This window comes from Rhineura floridana, chromosome 12, assembly GCF_030035675.1.
Source record: "Rhineura floridana isolate rRhiFlo1 chromosome 12, rRhiFlo1.hap2, whole genome shotgun sequence".
Lineage (NCBI taxonomy): Eukaryota > Metazoa > Chordata > Lepidosauria > Squamata > Rhineuridae > Rhineura > Rhineura floridana.
The window spans coordinates 9,898,631-9,918,914 of record NC_084491.1 but is presented as its reverse complement, the minus strand read 5'-3'; the positions used below and the strand labels follow the sequence as shown (position 1 = coordinate 9,918,914).

The following is a 20,284-nucleotide window of genomic DNA, read 5'->3' as shown; positions in this document are numbered from 1 at the left end:
GTAGAATGTGACTTGTTTGAACAAAGATCCTCTTCTTAGGAATGGGTGGAATCAGTGGATCTTGGTGAATTTGGAATAAAGCAGTTCCAGCTTCTTTTTTTGAAACCTTCCTGCCTCAATTGTAGGGATATTTTGTATTCATCGCATGCAGCACTGTTTATGTTCTGCTGCAGTTTGTCTTCTGCCAAAAGCTACATTCTTTGTCTTGCTGTCCACTGTGGTGAAATTACTTGCCTTACATCATTAATTATGTAAATCATGTTGTTATCACTTTAGTCCACCCCATTCATTTCAAGGCAAAGGAAACAGAATGCAAATATGAGGGAAATGCAGGGGAGGTTTTTTGTGACAGTACTCACTGGTACTGAGTACCGGCACCTGATTGTTTTGCTGTCCATTGCAGTAATGTTGTGCTGGCACCCATGACACTTTTATCAAGATATGAGTACCAGCACTTCATTTTTTTTAATCAAAAAAGCACTGGGAAAATGTAATCAATTACATATCATTTGTGGACTGAAAGTAAGAACAGCAAACAATGGTCAAATTCACTAGACTGATTTCCATTTCAGACATGGGACAAAGAAGCTCCTGTTTCTGTTTTTGCTGTTTTCTCCTACATCTCTGTTTCAGTTCAGTGTGGGCTCCAAAATGGAACCGGAATTCTCTGGGTGGACCCAGTGAGGCCTAGTATGACCTGATGATGACATCAGGCCTTCCTAGGTCTAATTTCACCTGATATTCCAAGGCCTCAGCTACTCTAATGGTCCTGGAATGCACCCTAAACCTTACAGCGGTCTTTACCAAAGGGTGCCCTCCATATATTTAGCTCTGCAACTTCCCTTAGCGCCAGCCAGCACTGCAAGATAATGCTCTTCAAAATGCCAAGAGTTTATTGGATTCTTGACTCCCAGGATGTTCCCGAGGCTGGCCATGATGGAGGCATAATTTAGCTGAGTGAAAAGGGTGTACCTGCTACATGTGTTGCTCTTTGCCTGGGAAATAATTAAGGCTAACATTTACCAATGTGATTCAGTTGTGTCAATGAGAGGGAAGATCTCTTGAAGTCATGTGTCATCATTTTGTGGCCAGAAGCGTGACCTGCATTTTGCAGTTGCAGAGCCAAAGAACCCTTTTAAGCCCTTGTCGAGTTGGTGTGCTGCCAATTTGATTCAAGACTTCAAATTTCTTTTGATACTATTAATGAGAAAATAAATTGGACACACATTACACACTCCCTTCAAAGTGCTGTGGGCCAAGGGATCCTTTTGCTATAAGGCTTGAGGTCAAGGCATTTGACGGTAGACTTTCCTCCAGGGAAATGAGTTGGATAGGATGAACTGTGAGCCCAGCAATGCAGAATTTGTGATATGCTACACCAGTGGTTCCCAAACACCAGTGGTTCCATAAAGCACACCCACAAACAAACAATTAAAGTAAATATGAATCATAGAATCATAGAATAGTAGAGTTGGAAGGGGCCTATAAGGCCATCAAGTCCAACCCCCTGCTCAATGCAGGAATCCAAACCAAAGCATCCCCTACAGATGGCTGTCCAGCTGCCTCTTGAATGTCTCCAGTGTCGGAGAGCCCATTGCCTCTCTAGGTAATTGGTTCCATTGTTGTATGGCTCTAACAGTTAGGAAGTTTTTCCTGATGTCCAGTCAAAATCTGGCTTCCTGCAACTTGAGCCCATTATTCCATGTCCTGCACTTTGGGACAATTGAGAAGAGATCCTGACCCTCCTCTATGTGACAACCTTTCATGTATTTGAAGAGTGCTATCATATCTCCCCTTAGTCTTCTCTTCTTCAGGCTAAACATGCCCAGTTCTTTCAGTCTCTCCTCATAGGGCTTAGTTTCTAGTCCCTTGATCATCCTTGTTGCCCTCCTCTGAATATTTTAATGTGATTATGTGCTGTCTCTGGTCTTCTGAATATACCAGAGATTGAAACTGAGACCTTCTGAATGCAAAGCATGTGCTCTACCACTGAGCTACAGCTCTATCATGGAGTTCTGTGAAACCCTTCTATGCACACATTTTTGCATGCAGAGCATTCTGTATGTGCAGGGGAACAATTACACTCTACATGATTTTGAAATTCATCCCTCAAAATAAACTTGCAAAAGCAAAATGTCCAAATATTTCAAATTCGGTCCATTTGAATTTGGAAATGTTGCCAGATGTACAAATTGTTGGTCCATATTTCTAAACCTTTGCTCCTATATAGATGGAAGAAGGATCATGTCCTTAAATTGTAAGTGTTGTTGACAATAGTGACATTAAATATCAACCCATGAAAAGCAATGCATATAAACCAATAATAAAATGTATTCAGTTTTCAGTAAATCTATTGCATGTTCATCTGCCTAGAGTTTATTTGGATTTAATCTGATAATTAATTTGAACATAATACCATATTTTCCCATTCCCTAGAAGGTTATCTGGTAGGCTCTAATCTTTTTATTGCTTATTCTGGATGCTGCAATAAGAAGAAATCAATTTACCTTGTATGAGTCATCACAACCAAGAAGGCCAGACAGCTGCAAATCAGTGATTTTAGCAAAACTTTTCCAGGCTTTTGGACATACCCACCATAAGTGGAAAAAATTACATTTCTCTTTGACATTTCCAGTACACAAAGTCATCTGGCACAGTTAATTTATTCCATTCTTTAAAAAAGGAATGTACCATTTTAATAAGTTTTAAAAAATAAAATCCAGAAGTCATCAGCGTCAATATTTAGGAATGTTTAAGGGCCAGGACAGAGGGAGCACTGATTTTGCAAATGTGCTGTGACTTTGCCCAGTCCAAAGTATGCGCTCAAGTGTGCACTAGAACAGTCATCTTCTAACTCTTTCAGATATTTATGCTACAACTTAGTGCTTTATAGCATAGGAACACAGGAAGCTGCCTTTTATTGAGTCAGATCTTTGGTCCATCCAGATCAGTACTGTCCACACTGTTGGAACAGGCAAATGTTGCATGTTCCCTTTAAGGGATATTTGGGGAATACCCATGTACCTGTTTTACCATGATGTAACTTCCTAATGGGTGGGGTTACTTACCTGACTTCCTCCTCCTTTGTCCTGGGGGATTTTTGAATATTCTCTATTGCTGATCTTCCTACCTTTGAGAGAAGCCACATGGCATGATGCCCTCTGCTAAGAGCATCAATACAAACACCAAGATGGACTGAGACTTCTATATTTTCTTTCATCTAAGCTACAGACTATGTTTCTAACATGTGAAGAGGTCGTGAGTAAATGTTTTATCTTTTCCCTAAGAAGATTGTGTCTGTTGTTATTTATATAGAGAAAGGTGGGCCTGGTTTACATTCTCATTCTGCTGCCTGTATTTTTATATCTCTGCTAAGAAATAGGACCAACCAAATTAGTTCCTATTTCTCCCTGGTATTTTTATAATACCGAACACACACTGATTGGCAGTGGCTTTCCAGGTTTTCAGGCAGGGGGTCTCTCCAACAGGAGCGTAGTCATCCAGGGTCTCAGTGCAGAAAAACTGCAGAAAAGGCCAACCAAAAATGATCAAGAGGCTCGAGTAACTGCCCTAGGAGGAAAGTTCACAATAGTGGCAGCTTTTTAGAAAAAATGTAAGTGTGTATAAAAATATGTATGGTGTGAAGAAAGTGGACAGAGACAGCCTTTCTCCCCCTCTCACAATAAACAACTTGGGGCCATCCAACCAAGTTGAATGCTGGAAGATCCAGGACAGAAAGTGTTTCTTCACACAGCAGATTGATAAACAATGATATTTGCATACTTTCACAGGCAGATAAGCAGATTTTTCACTTTTCACCACTGTGCCCAAATCCAAAACAGAAGACTTTTTTCTGGCCCTCTCATAATACTAGAACACAGGGTCATCCAATGAAGCTGAGTGTTGGGAGATTCCGGACAGCCAAAAGAAAGACAAATGATCCTTTCAAAATTTCCTGCTATGTTTTTGCTTTTGGGGGAATTCATTATTTTATATTGTATTGCAGTTTTTTAGTTTCATTTAAGAACTTCTTCACACAGCACATACACTAGGGAATGAATTTCCCCTCCTCAAAATGTAGAGATGGGCACCAACTTGGATGACTTTAAAAAAGGAGTTAAGATAAATTCATAGAAGATAACCGTGATGAATATATGCTACACCCAGTATAAAAGGCACTGTTATTGTTATTATTAATAGTCCATCCTTCCTCCTGAAGGATCCCAGGACAGCAAATGCATCAACAACACTTTAAAAAAAGCATTCTAAAAACAGATAAAACGTTCTAAAAACAATTACAGCTAAATGCATTCTTTCATCCAGTGATCTCTGGCATCAGTCTCCTTCAGCCATCAAACAACCAGGTAAACATGAATGTCTCTGAATATCAGTTGCTGGGAATCACAAGTGGGGAGAATGCTCTTGCATTCAGGTTGACGGATGGGGGAGAAATGCAGTTCTAATTGCATTTAAAGCTGGATTTATCAAATTTGCGCTTTGCCAAACATTATGAGGAGAGGCAGTGTGACATAGTGGTTAAGGTGTTGGACTACAACCTGGGAGACCAGGGTTCGAATCCCCACATGGCCATGCAGCTCACTGGGTGACCTTGGGCCAGTCACTGCCTCTCAGCCTCAGAGGAAGGCAATGGTAACCCCCCTCTGAATACCGCTTACCATGAAAACCCTCTTCATATGGTTGCATAAGTCGGAATTGACTTGAAGGCAGTTCATTTCCATTTTTCAAACTTTATGAGAACTGAAACACAGCCATCCATTGACATTTGCACCTCCGAATTTCGCAATGGAGTACTCCAACCAAACAATGTCTACAAAAATGCATATGTTAGGAGAAAGGGTGCACAAAAATGAATATATTGGTGAAAATAAAATATAAAAATGCATTACATTAGGATAAATTGCTTGGAAAAAATGTGTACGTTAGTCAAAAGTGCCTACAAAAATGTATTTCTTAGGATGAGGATTTTTTTAAAAAAATTGCAAATTGCTGCAGAATGGAGAACCAAATTGATGAGTGGAAAAATGAGAAACTGAGAGAATCAAAATTGACAGCTCCTTCCATCCCTCAGAGGTATCTGTGTGGCCACAATGAGAACAAGTTGTTGGACTAGCAGGGCTTCTGGTCTGACCAAGTGGGACACTCTTTTATGTTCTTATTTATTCCAAAGAGTATCATATCAATCTATCAAAATATAAAAACATAAATAACCTCTATGCCCACTGCCCCTCCCATGTCTGTGCTCAAGAACTTTCTCCAACAAATCCATTGCAGACACCCATCTCAATTCACAAAATCCCTAATTTCTCAAGGAAACATAAGAACAAATACAGTGGGGAATGAGAATGACCAAAGACATTGCCTACTGAAAACTGGTTTGGGTGAGCATCTTAAATTATTTCTAATTAAATTTATGAACATTCTTGGCAATGAATTTGATAATATCACATTTTCTTGGCTTTATTGTGTCCCAGGAGACACACTAACCAAATTTAAATCACAATGAATAAGTGATGAGAGATTACATTTTGGGGAACTGATAAGAATGTTAATTCAAAAGAAAGAAAGCAAACTGGCAAAAGATAATTCCACTTCCGAATGTGTCCTTATTTCATAGGATCTGTGACTAAAGAGGCTGGAACCAGTGATAGTCATGCCATGCCCTCTCACAGCCACACTCCTTTCCCACTTTCCCTCATCTCCTTTGCTTTCCATGTTATCTCTGAGTCCACACGTTACTACAACAGGCTTCCTTAGGAGCCAATCATCATGAAAGGGGAGGCTGTGTGTTAGCTGCTAAGAGACTTCTCAGTAGCTGACTAACCTCCTTTCACTCTGATTGGCTCCAGTCAGCATGAAAGGACAAGGACCCTTCTTAGTGGCTAACATATTCCCCTTTCATGCTGATTGGTTCATGCGTAGGGACATGGCTGGGACCCTACCCCCCTCCAAAGTAAGCAGTCTATGACACCTGCAGACCCTGGAGGACTATACCCCTGGCTGGAACTAGAAGTTACATCAAATGTATGGCCACCACTGAATGCAAGAGCTATGCCTCTTCTTATCCTCTCAGTCAAGAGAATACAAAACATGTGATGAGACTAGGGATGGAGGAAGAATTTGCTTTTTTTGCAGCAGATCCACTTGATCCAACACTCTGTTACAATTTTTTAAGATTATAATTTTGCTTACAACTTGGAATGCAACACCCAGTTGGATTACACCCTTATGCAGAGTTTGTGATGCAGTTTTGGAACACAAAAGTATATTTTAAAAATGTGTATTTCATGTAAAAAAGAGTGCAATTTGAATGGAGACTTTCCATGCATTTCTTAAAAACATCTGCAGAACATAGCATGGGCAAACCTATGACTCAGCTGCAGCAATATTGGAATGGGACAAAATTAGGCTACTCAGTCCATCTGTAGATGGGATAACATGGTATTGTGAGTTCCCCACTCCTAGAAGTGGCACCAGTGGAGTGAAGGAGGGGCACAGAAACTTGAACATAAGAACACCCCTGCTGGATCATACCAAAGGCCCATTTAGCTCAGCACCATCTTCTCACAGGAACAATGGCCAACCAGATGCCCATGGGAATTTGTGATTTCCAGCAACTGCCATTCAGAGGCATACTGCCACCAACAGAGGTAGAACTTGCAATGCAATGGCATGATATCCATTTCACATTGGAAGATGTTATCAGAGGAGGAGATATATGAGGTGCTGCTTTCAGGGCTTATTGCTTTTATGGTGTAACGTATGGGACTAGCTATGTAAGAAAGTAAGATGATCAGATCAAAGACCTAACTGGTCTAGTGTCCTGCTACCCACAGAGGCCAACAGGTGCCCACAAACAGGACATGAATGCAATAGGGCTCTCCCTTGCTGTTGCTCTCCAGAAACTCAAAAGGCATGCTGCTTCTGATCCTGAAGGTAGCTTATTGCCATCATTGCTTGTTTGTGGTAATCACTACATCTTGGTGGAGCAAGTTCCATAAATCAGTTATGGGCTGTGTTGAAGAAGTACTTCCATTTGCTGGTCCTGAATCTCCTGCCAATTTCTTTGGATGACCCAGGTTCTAGTATTATGGGAGATGCTCTCTGTGGACTTTCTTCACATCATGCATAGTTTTACAACCATCAATCTTATCCCCTCTTGTTTCCTCCCCCGCCTAAACTGAAAAGTACCAAATGTTGTGGCCTTTCCTCATAGGGGAGGTGCTTCAGCCCCCTAATCATGTTGGTTGCTTCCCCTCCTCCCCCGTGCACCTTTTTCAGATCTACCAATGGATTATATCATTTCTTAAACTACTGCACTTAGCTGAGTTCTATTTCCAGCCACAATAATACATGACAAAAACAGCTTGGGACCCAGACACTTGAAGGACCATTTTCTTCCACATGAGCCTCCCAAACGTTTGGTCATCATCTGGGGCATTCTTTCTCTGGGGCCTTTCTCCCCCCCCCCCCATCAGCTGAGGTTAGGGAGATGGTGGCCGGAGAGGGCATCATCATATTTGGGATTTTTTCTTATTTACCCTGTCTGCGTGCACTTCCAGCAGTCCAATTTAAGGCTGGCTAACTTTTTATAAATGCTTTGGAGTGAACGCAAGCTTCTCCTGAATAAAACAATGATTGTTGCTTTGGCCAGGGAAAAGCAAAAAGGGCTAGAGAGAAATCATTTGCGGTGTCTGAAGAATAGAAGCAATAAAAATACAGTGGAAAGGTTCTAGTCCAGACCTTTTATATTCATAGATGCTGAGAAAAAGGTGAGATGGGCAGAGGAAATTATAAGGGAAAATATAAACAACATGCAAAGAAAAGAAAGATGATTGCTTTGCAAGAGAGCAAAAGGGGAAGATCATCAGTACATTTGATGCTTTCTTTTATGAAAGGCAAAGAAATACTCAAGCAGGAAACCTTGAACAGAGGTGGAGCTGGGTCAGGCGTTAGGATGGGAGAGAAATTTGATTTAGTTCATGTTTAAAGGCAGACTTACCTAATTTACACTTCCAAAACAGTATGTAAATTGAAAAACAGACATATTTTGAAATGTGCACTTCTCTGAATTTTGCAATGCAGTTTGCCAGCCAAGTAATATGTATAGAAATGCATATACTAGGGTAAAGTGTTCATAAAAATGCATATAAGCATGAAAACTAACATACAAAAATGCCTTACATTAAGCAAAAATTCTTTGTAAAAATCTGCATATTAAAATTGCATACAAACATTTGTATATTGAGAAATTAGCACTAGGCACATTTTTTTAAAATGTGCAAACTGATGAGGAAATGTAGAAAACAATTAGAAACTGAGAGAACCCAAAATTGACAGATTCATGCATAGCTAATTAGTGGTGTTAACGGAATCCACTTCAGCTGGATTTAGATTTAGCAGATTCATACTTCTAGCATGCTTTCTAGATCGGAACTCAGTGGGACAGAATCCAATTAGATTCCAGAGGTATGGTTTTTTCCTGGAGGAGGAAAAGTGAACTTCTAACATTTCAAAAGAACAGCCTGCTATATTTTCCCCATATTTTTAATTTGCACAATAGTGCAACAAAGCAAAATTATTCACCAAAATGGTGCAATCATGGAATTTCACAATTTTGTGAAAGGGAGAACATAAAAGAATTATTTCAAAGTTCTCTATCAGTTTTCATGAAAAGCTAAAGAAATCCCCCCTGCTATCCATACACACAAACAAACTATGGCACAAGCCCAATTTTTTACCATTGTGCAATTGCAGGGTACTAAAATACAGAATTAAATTTTATGAGACATGTACAGAATTCTGTCAGGTATTCCATAATATGAATTTCCACCTGGAATTAAAACCAGAGCTGAAGTGTTAGAATTACAGAACAATTATAGTAGTACAAAATTGCCCCATTCTGCTGATCTGTACCTTTGTTCATGATGGGGGAAAAGCTCAGAGTCATGGCCAACCCCCACAAAATTGTGTATGTGTGGGAGGGGACGTGGTCTAGCCCTTCTTGGACTTTACAACTTCAAGGTGCAGTTGAGTAACCTGTATTTGAATTCTCCCGTTAGTGATGAGTGAATTGCCTTCAATTTGATTTGAATAAGGGTACAAATTAATATTGTTAGATGGAAGTCTTTTCCTCCACCTTTGTCTATTGTGAAAGTGGGGGAAAAGAATATGGGGGGGATTGATTTATCATCTATTTATTAAATTCATTTCCCACCTTTCCTCCTGAAGGAATCCAAAGACTTTTGGTTAGGAGGTTTACTTATATGTTATCAGGTAGTGAAGGGAACGCATCTCATCAGTGTCAGGATTTCCACTTGCACAACAGGTCTTTTCCCTGTTCTATTTCCTCCACACATGCCCTGTGCCCTCCCTAAATCTGCTCTGGAGGGTTGGAGGAACCCACAGAACAGATTTGGGGAGTGGGGGGGAAGGGGAGAAAAGTCCTGTTGTGCAAGCAGAAATCCTTGTGCTGATGAGACTCTAACTTAGTACTCCTTTGGATGCAACCCATTGTTATTTATGATTTATCCTGCACTTCCTCTCAAAGGAGCCCACGACAGCAAACTACAAAGCAGCAAAACAAGATAATTAAAAATAAATTAAATTAAGAATATCTAAAAACATTTAAAAACAGTCACATATCCCCACAGCTAAGAATTTCAAGGATGCCAGGAACAATGTCTCTTTTAATGGCTGTTGACCAAAAATATTTTAGCATTCCTCCTCAGTGTTAATAGTGAGGCAGACAGATTACATCCCTCCAGGGAGGGCATTCCATAACTGGGAAACTGCTACCGAGAAGGCCCTGTCACAAGTCAGCACCAACCAGAAAGCACTTAGGAGTGGCACCACCAATAGGGCCTTCCCAGCTGATTGTAGGGTCCAAAATTATTGATACTGAAGGAGGTGCTCTTTTAGTTATTAGGATCTCAAGCTGTTTGGGGCTTCCAGTCAAAATGGAAACACAGTGAATGACAAAATACAAGACCTGGGCTTTTTGACTAATGCTATCTTAGAATTAGGCTATTTTAAGGCCAAAGCAGCCATTTCTCAATGAATCAGAGATATCGAACTGCAAAATAATCTAAGGCTGACTGCAACATACCCCACTTTTAGGGATAATGGGAGGGCATTCTCACCTGCGACCGATCTGGCAAATTTGCCCATCTCTAAATATAGAAGAGCATTTACGTTAGCCAGATTTAATGTGCTGCCCTCTGCACTGCTGGAAGGAAGATTTAAGAGGGTTCCCTATTGTGATCGGGTATGCCCCTGTGGTATGGGGGAGATGGAGACTGTAGGCCATGTCTTACTATATTGCCCTTTCTATCGGGACTTACAATTTATTTTTATCACTCCGGTTTTACAAAAAATCCTGGCAGCTCTGATGCAAGCTATGTACATTACCTGCTAGTGGACCAGAACCCCCAGGTTACAACCAAGGTGGCCAGCTTTGTGCAGCCACAATTTATTTATTTACAATTGTTTGTAGGAGGAGGACATTGCAATTTTTTTAATGTTGTTTTACAATATTATCAGGATATACTGACAATAGTGATGTAGTTCAAAATGCTGATTTCTTGTATAGTGTTTTGGACGTTATTTATTTATTTTATTTGCTGGTCTTTGACCGAAATAAATATATTGATTGGTTTGGGGCTTTGTACATTAGTAGTAACACCTTGACTTGGGTGGAGGAACTCACCAGGCAACGTAAAAACTCTTAAGAAAAAAGAAAAAAGCTGTGGTGAGCCTCACCCTTGAGCAATAGTTGGAGAATTTCTCCTCCCCACCTGGAGAACTTTGGTGAAATGGAATTTCTCCCCAATTTCTCTGGCCACAAAAGGGTGGAGGATTTTGAGAGGCCATTGATGCATATCAGGCCATATCATGCTCGGCATGATTAAAATAAAACACAGGGAAGCATTCAGACAGTGATTCATATTCTGAAGTAATCCCAGGAGGGCAAATGCCATGTGGCATTTCCAAACTTCTCACAAGAGAGAGGAAGGATCAAAAAGCAGCTGTAGAAAAAGCAAAAAGAGAAACAGCAGCCGCACAAGGAAATTAGTTCCCAGTGTGTTTTGATATATCCTCAAAGAACGTATAATTTTGTTTTGCTGTTTCCCTTGATATCATTATCCGAGATAAAGATCAAATCTCTAAATTCATTGGGAACTAGGGTCGCCAGATCTCCAGTTTTCAGCTGGAGTCTTCAGCAAAAGGGGGCCGTCTCCGGGTCTCCGGCCATATTCTCCTTAAACACGTGGATCTCCGGTTTTCCAGCGGCCCCCCCAGCCACACATGTGTGATTCACGCACGCATATGCCAAAGGCTCTGGCCACCCTCCCTTTCCCAGTCAGCCATCCTCTGCTTGCTGCCTCCCCTCCCTCCTTTCTTCCTGCCCAGGCGGCACCAAGGAGCAGCACCACCACCACTTGCCGCCACCGTCAACTCGGGAATCAATTCAGGAATCAGGATTTAGACCAGAGCCACGTCGCCCTCATGGCCCTGGTTGGCATGATCCTGCAGCCACGGCCCTGAGGAGGAGAAGGAGGCACTCCTGCGCCTCGAGGGCCACCTCCGAGTCCGGGGAGTCTTTGATCCACACGGCCATCTTTGCAGCACGTGGCCAGCCCAACGGCGCCCTCGAGCTTCAGTGCATCACTGGCAGTGTCTCAGCCCAGCAGTCGGGTGAGTGAGAGCGGCTGCAGGAACAGAGCCTGATTAATTTGTTGCACTCAATGTACAGGGTTATATCCAATGCTAGTCCTGTCCTACTCAGAGTAAATCCATTGGAATTAATGGATCTAAGTCAACCATGTCTATTAATTTCAATGGGTCTACTGTGAGTAGCACTAGCATTGAAAAACCATTTTATCTCATATCAGGTAGAATTATGGAGAATGCATTGATCAGGTCTTGCTGTGTTTTATTATGCTATATACAGTGTGTTTATTTTGCTTTATTTAAACTTGTTAACCAGCTTGAGAACTTTTGATCAAAAAAGTAATGTATAAAAATTGAAAAAATACAGCAATAATTTAGGAAGTTTGGGGGTGTGACTCTTCAGTGCACTTAAGACCTGCAAGCTACAAAGCTTGTCCTGAGGGCTGGTTGTTCATAGGGAAGACCTGGACAATCCCAAATTCTGCACAAAAGTGCTACCATCAGAAAGGTAAATGCCACACTTCCCTAAGAGCTTGGCCTGTCTCCCATGTTGCCAGTGTCTCGTTGCCACCAGAAGACTTTCTTTTCCAGTAATCTTTATCATCCTGACTTTTTTTCATATTCTTTTATTTTGTTATTTCAACATTACATCCTGACTCTTTTTTAATGTTTCCATTTTAATGTGCAACTGCTGCCTTTTTGTAATTTACTGTTTTTTAAAGTTGTTATTATTGATTTTACATGTTTCTTTGTGAGCTGCTTCGGGCCCCTTCATTTGTGGGTATGGGTGTGGGGGGAATGTGATATAAATTTCTATGAAAATGCACACGGGTGTCAGAAACCTTGAGCTCTATATCTTTCCTTTCCTTGGTACAGCCAGTGTGAACTGGAAACACAATAAATGCTCTGTGGGAATGTGTAAAATATAAGCAGAACAGGCTCAGATGCTGTGCACGCCCAGAGTCAATTCTTCTTGCTTAGCACATCCTGTGTGACTCCCCACCTCCCCACCCCATCCCACTCTGACTCCAGCGTCAGAGGCTGGCTGCCATAGGGAGCTGCCCCACCACTGGTGCCTGGCCTGGGGCCCTTGTAAAAAAACCAAATATTCTGACTGCTAATAAAACCAACATTCAAACCATTCAAAATAATAAAACCAACAATTAGTTAAAAACAGATTTAAAAACTCAATAGCTTCTACATGCCTGGATAGGCTTGCCTAAAAAAAAAAGATCTTAGCAGGTGCTGAACAGAGGTGTCTGCCTAATGTCTATAGGCAAGGAGTTCCAAAGCGTAGGTGCTGCCACTTTACAGGACTGATTTCTTACAAGAGCAGAACAAGTACTATGTGGCACCCATAACATGGAAAGCACACTTTGAACTTGGCCGGTAGCAAATCAGCAACCAATGCAGATTTCAATGCAATTCCATACCAACCACAACAAGATTCCTATGAGTAATGCAGACAACTCAGCATCCCACAGCTAGTCAGGATTCATAACCAAAACCCAAACCTAAAAAAATCCTGGCAACCTGTCAGTTAATGCAGAATGCTGCAGCACAATTTCTGACATGAGTGAGATCCTATCAACACATGATACCTCTGCTTTGAAATCTTGTTGTGATTGGTATGGTATTGCATTCAGGAAAGCATCACTGTCTTGTGTTTTTTATTTTCTGTTTGCATTTCATGTACCTTTAACCTCACTCCCTTACAGCTATAGAAGCAACAGCAGTGGTTCCATGCGCTCAGCTCAACCCCCTAAAACCCATTGATGATGCACCTTGTTGGTTGCATGGCAGTTTGTTTCTTGCCCAATAGTGGTAAAAGAGAATTCACATATTTGGAAGTGTTGCTGCAGTTGTCGTTCCCAAGCTGCTTCCTGTGAAGATAGACCAAGCCATGGGTGTTTTCTCTCTGTCAATTATTACTCACTAGATTTGGGTTGTCTTTCAAAGTGAGTTTATAGCTGCCTACAACAGGGTAGCCAAGAAATTGTAGAAAATCTTCTTAACCATTACTCATTCCTGTCTCTGCAGTGAAGGATAGTCTGTGAAGAAGTTTGGAGGATCATTTGATTGACTTGTGAAGCACAGTCAACAGCACTGTGGTGAGTTTTTAAAATTATTATTACTATGATGATGGAACTCTCACCAGGTAGCCTGATCCTATGCATGCTGGCTTCACCATATTCACCATACATTTAGTAACACAACCTAAAAACCACATAGCATCCAATTAATCCAACTACTCAGCTTCAATCCTAAACACATTTACTATGTTACATTAAATGCAATGAGATTTGCAAAGTAATCAAAAGTAACTGTGTAATCCCCTATATGTCTGGTCAGAAGTAAGTCTCATTGACTTGAATGGGGCTTTCAGGCAAGTAAGTGAGAGGGCAGCCTAAGGATGCAAGCCTAACTCCACTTATTTTGGGGTAAGCCCCACTGAATTCAGCAGGACTTACTTCTGAGTTTAGGATTGTGCTGCCAGTCCGCTATCTCCGTCCTGGGCTCCTACTGGGAGAAAGGGCTGGGTATAAACCTAATAAATAAAATAAATAAATAAAATAAAATCTCCTCTTCCTACACTCCATCCAGACTGCGACCAGATAGACACTGTGGCAACAACAGCAAGCCAGCTTTGCCATACAGCTTGGTAAAGCATTCTGGAAAACTTAAAAGTTTGCTTCCTAGTTTGTGACATTTTGGTTGGTCTTAACAAAGGTATTGCTTGGCTGTGGATTTAGGCATTTTTCTTATGAACCCTCTCTTCTTCCTGTACAGGTGCTGTTGTGCTGCACATCTGTTGTATCTGCAACTCTACTATTGGTTTCAATGCAGCCAGAAGGAGAGAAGCAGAAGAAGAAATATGCAGCATCATTTCAGACTGAATGGTTGCAGAATGATAATTTCAAAGATTGGATCGTAAAAGTAGATGACTCTCTTGCCAGATGTAAGTACTGTAATTCTACTTTCACTGTGAAATACGATGGTGTCAGGGCCATTTGGAGACACAAGCAAAATGCTGCACACATTAGAGCCTCAAGAATGGTGAAGCAGAGTGCTGCCATGACATCCTTCTTTGCAAAGAAAAGTACACCAGAATTGCTCCGTGTTGCTGCTATAGAGGTTAGCAGCGTGTATCATGCAGTTATGCACCAGCACAGTTACATGAGCACAGATTGTGGAATAAAACTGATTTCTGCAACCATCGAGGACTCTGCTCTTGTTAAAAAACTGCACTGTGGAAGAACCAAGGCAGAGTGCATTGTTGAAAATTAATAGAAAATGTGGTGCGGGCACTGGGTGGACGTTCCACTAAAAAAGTTCCTTTTTCAGTTGCCACGGATGCCTCTAACAAAGGCAACCGTAAAATGTTTCCTGTGGCTGTGCGTTACTTTGATGCTGACCTTGGAGTCCAAGAGAAACTGCTGGACTTCTATGAGTCTGCTGTTGCCATCAGCAATAGCCTTCTGAAGACTGTGACTGATCTGGGATTATCTGCTGAAAATATAGTGGTTTACACAGCAGACAATGCTGCTGTTAATTACGGTGTAAGGAACTCTGTATTCCAGATCCTAAAGGAACAGAAAAGTTCCATTGTGAAGGCAAACTGTTTTTGCCATGTTCTACACAATGCTGCCAGGCATGGCTGGTTTAACAAGAAGTATGATGTTGAGTATTTGGTTCATAAGGTATACACAGAGTTCTCCAGGAGCACCCTTAAAAATGAGAAACTCAGGGAGTGCTTTGATGAGCTAGGCATGCAGTACCATGCACTAATTAGACATGGAAACACACGGTGGCTCTCTCTTTTCCCAGCTGTTGAGCGGCTACTCCAATTGTGGCCTGCTATAAAACCTATTTCCTGGGAAGAGCAGACCAGTGAGATGATATGGAACTTTATTGGAGACCAGGCAGATGATGCAACTAGTGACACAACTGAAAAGATTTCTGTCCCAGAATGTTACCTCTACTTTGTGCATCACTACATGCAACTGTTTCATGAGACTATTAGTGTTTTGGAAAGAAAGCACTCAGTAAGTCCACACCTCCACACCTTCATGTGCAGCTTGAGGGAGAAGCTGGTAAATCGTGTGGAAAACAGATTTTTTGGAGCAAAGGTGCTTTCTGCTCTAAAACACCTCCCTGAATCTCAACATGCATCTTTCACTACAGATGCTCTCCAGATGTACAGTCGGGCAACAGCATACCTTGATAAATGGTATGATTTTGAGAACTCACAATTAAAAGACTTCACAGCCTTTGATCTGGACAGAGAGTCAGAGGAGCTAACAGTGGGCCATGTTAGTAAAGTGGCTTCAAATCTGGGCATTGAAGTCGATGTTGATGGACTTTTTGATGAACTTTGCCTGATTAAAAAGTTTGTGCCTGAGGTCAGAACATCTGATCTTCCTCTGGATGAGAAATGGGTGCAGTTGCTAAAGAGCATCAGATCAAGAATTCTGGTGAAGGTTGTCAGTGCAGTGTTTGCCATCCCAGTAAGCGATGCTTTCGTGGAGAGAGTGTTTTCACTCATGGGCAACGTATGGACTGACAACAGGAACCGTATATCTTCCCTTGTCAAAGCAGAGCTTTCTGTCAAATTAAACTTTGGCATGAACTGTGCTGCTTTTTTCAAATATGTGAAGGAAGAGCAAAGGTTGCTTAAAGCTTGTGGTTCAAAGGAGAAGGACAAATTCTAAACTCAGCCTTTTTAGTTCTTTAAAACCAGTTACTACAGTGAAAGCACCTTGTTCATTATTTCTGTTTCTCTTTTATAAAGAGTAATACTGTTTATGTTTGTAATGTTTGAGAACATCCCTTGGATGTCATCCACTTCTCTTTTGTAATGCCTAAATCCAGCTGCTAGTCCCAACTAGAGTAGACCCATTGAATCGATGGGAACTTGGTTAATTGACACCATGTAAATTCCATTGCTTCAGCGGGTCTCTACTCTAGTTGGGACTAGCAATGATTAGCAGTTTGATTGGTGATGTCACCTGCCTTTGTTCTCTAAAAGACAGTGTTTGTTAATAAAAAAAAATGTTTGTAACCTGGTGCTATTGGTTTTATTTCTCTCTCACGTTTTTACCTTTACCTTAATACTAGAGGTAATTGTATAATTGTGATTGTTCGATTTCTTTGAATAGAGATGGATAGAACAGTAGCCAGCCAACACATAAAGTTCCAGTGGCCTATGGATAACTTTGTGGACGATCCCCAGTCAAGTCTTAGCAACAGCACAATGCCAACTGTTTGCCTAGAATGCCCTCCCTTGTCCTTAATATGGCTGCAACCATATCTACTCAGAAGTAAGTCCTCCACACTTGGAGGAAACGGATTATTTAGATCCATACCAATCGGGTTTTAGGACTGGTCATGGTACGGAAACAGCCTTGGTCGCTCTGGTAGATGATATGCGGAGGGCATTGGATAGGGGTGAATACACCTTCCTTGTCCTCCTGGACCTCTCAACGGCTTTCGATACCGTTGACCACGGTATCCTTTTAAACCGCCTAGAGGGATTAGGAATAGGAGGCACTGTCTTGCAGTGGTTCCGTTCCTATCTCTTGGATAGGCAGCAACGGGTGGCATTGGGAGATGAGGTTTCAGACCCTTGGCCTGTTCATTGTGGAGTGCCACAGGGTTCTATCCTCTCTCCCATGCTATTCAACATCTATGTGAAACCGCTGGGAGCAATCATCAGGAGTTTTGGGTTGCAGTGCCATCAGTACGCAGATGACACTCAGCTCTATCTCTCCTTTAAGTCCTCACCGGAGTTGGCTGTGAATACCATGTCCAAGTGCCTAGAATCCGTAAGTGGATGGATGGGAGAGAATAGGCTGAAGCTGAACCCCGACAAGACTGAGGTATTACTTGTGGGAGATAAAAGGAAGTTAGGAATTACTGACCTGATGCTTGATGGGGTAAGTTTACCCCTGAAGGACCAGGTCCGCAGTCTTGGGGTCATACTTGACTCCCAGCTGTCCATGGAGGCTCAGATTACAGCAGTGAGCCGGGCAGCTTGGTATCAATTACATCTGATACGGAGAATGCGTCCCTATCTTCCTGTTCACCTGCTCCCTCAGGTGATACATGCCCTGGTCTCCTCTCGCTTAGACTACTGCAATGCGCTCTACGTGGGGTTACCCTTGAAAACGGTCCGGAAATTACAGCTGGTACAGAACGTGGCGGCACGCTTGATTATGCATAGCCGTCACTGGGATCATATCACCCCAGTGTTATTAGATCTTCACTGGCTACCAGTTGTCTACCTGGCCCAATTCAAGGTGTTGGTGTTGACCTTTAAAACCCTATACGGTTTCGGCCCAGTATATCTGAAGGAACGCCTCCAGAATCACCGATTGTGCTGCCTGACGAGATCAGCCTCGCAAGACCTTCTCTCGGTCCCACCGGTGAGAACAGCTAGGCTGGTACGGACCAGAGAGAGGGCATTCTCTGTTGTGGCCCCCACCCTCTGGAACTCTCTCCCTTTCGATCTCAGACATGCTCCCTCCCTGTCCAGCTATCGCCGAGCCTTGAAGACCTGGCTGTTCAGGCAGGCCTACAAGATTGGGACAGATTAACTTATGTTACAATTGAATTAATGAATGGTTTTTTAGCTTAAAATTTGATTATGTTGATCTATATGTATTGTTTTTATTCTTGTTGTTCGTCGCCTAGTGTCCCTAACCCAGACAGATAGGCGGCTGAAAAATAAAATTGATGATGATGATGATGATGATGATGATGATGATGATGATGATGATGATTGTTATTATTGAGTTCTATGGGGCTTAGTTCCTTAATAACCATGTTTATGTTTAGAATTGCTGCCTTCAGGGGCATCCATTTGTGCTCCCATCTAACATCTCTGCAACACTAAGCTCCTTTCTTCCAATAATGTCCTGGCCTGAGGGCACGTAAACCCTTCTTGCCAGAAGCAAGTAAGCTAGATTAAATGTTCCCTAAAGGCGTTGAACTGTGACCTGGCAGACCAGGGTTCGAATCCTCACACAGCCATGAAGCTCACTGGGTGACCTTGGGCCAGTCACTGCCTCTCAGACTCAGAGGAAGGCAATAGTAAACCACCTCTGAATACCGCTTACCATGAAAACCCTTTTCGGGATCAACTTGAAGGCAGTCCATTTCCATTTTGCATCCATGCTCCCTAAGCTTGTGAGAAGGAATGACCTTGTCACTTCAGATGGACCTGGGAACACCCTATTTTAGGTAAGATTTCTATTTTAATTTCCAATCAGAGAATTTTTTTTTGAATGGTATGCTCCAAGCAACTGTGGTTGATACTTAATGTATCATGCTTAATGACATAATTAAGGCCTGCCCTGTGATGTCACTAGGTCCCGCCCCATGATGTCACTAGGGCCCACCCTGTGACATCACTAGGGCCCGCCCTGTAATGTCACTAGGGCCCACCCCCATTGTCTCCGGTTTTTAGTTGGTTCCAACCTGGCAACCCTATTGAGAACCAACTTGTGCTGTTGTCTATTTTGCTGTTTTATAGCCCTTAATCTCTCTCTTGCTGCAGAAGCCTTAGGTTTCAAACATGTGAGAGGCAATCCTAAAGGTTGCCCTTATGTCCCCCCCAGCTCAGACTTACTCTCTGTATATGCCACACATTTAAAGCACTATTGCACCACTTTAAATAGTTGTGACTTCCCCCAAAGAATCCTGGGAACTGTAGTCTGTTAAGGGCTGTTGTTAGGAGACCCCTCTTCCCTCACAGAGCTCCAATTCCTAGAGTTACCTGGGAAGAGGGAATGATTGGTAAACCTCTTTGGGAATTGGAGTTCTGTAAGGGGAGGAGGGGTCTCCTAATATTGCTTAGTATTGGTGGCAGCTGGTGCCCGTTGGGACTGGTGGGGTGGAAGGAAGGGGGGAGACCAACATTAATTGGAGCAAGGAATTGGCCATCCTCTTCCAGGCTGATTTCTACAAGGGCAGATTAAGGAAGAGGAAGCCAACAGGCAATGCCTTTCCTTGGACTGGTTGTAAGTTAGAAGGCAGGCCTCAACTTAACAAAACTACATTCCCCAGGATTCTTTGAGGAGGCCATGACTGTTTAAAGCAGGATAATTATACAGCCATGAGAGTGGTTGTTGTATACTATAGTCAGCGGAGATTTTTCACATTCTGCAATGTTAAATGGAAAATATCCCCCATGCCATTCTGAGGCTTCCCATAAGCTCATTTCAAAACAAAACCTTACAAAACTTATAGTTCTGAACTCAGAAACACTTGCTTAACAACCCTGTCAATTTTCATGGCGAGACACAAAACAGTCAGAGAGAATCGAGAGTTCAAAGTCTAAAAAGAGAGAAAAAAACTCAGAGATCTTTTGGACTTTTTTCTGCGAGTTCTCATAATCTGTTGAAATTCATTAAAAATCAGCCATGTTCACAGAGTACCTGTAATCCTAATACTGACCTTGCCCCATATTCTGACCTTCATCTACTGCAGTTTAAAAGTTAAAAAAATGCCTGGTTGATTTTTAATTAATTTAAGAAATTTTGGCTGGAAGCCTATTATAACGCAGGGCATGCTCAGTAAGGACCAACTGTCA

General features: G+C 42.0%; 1 protein-coding gene across 1 annotated transcript in view; it reads right to left on the bottom strand.

Moving 5' to 3' along the window:
- The window catches only part of ZMAT4 (zinc finger matrin-type 4), a 313,481-nt gene that overhangs the window by 21,535 nt on the left and 271,662 nt on the right, over positions 1 to 20,284 (bottom strand). The gene's annotated exons all lie outside the window — the stretch shown is intronic.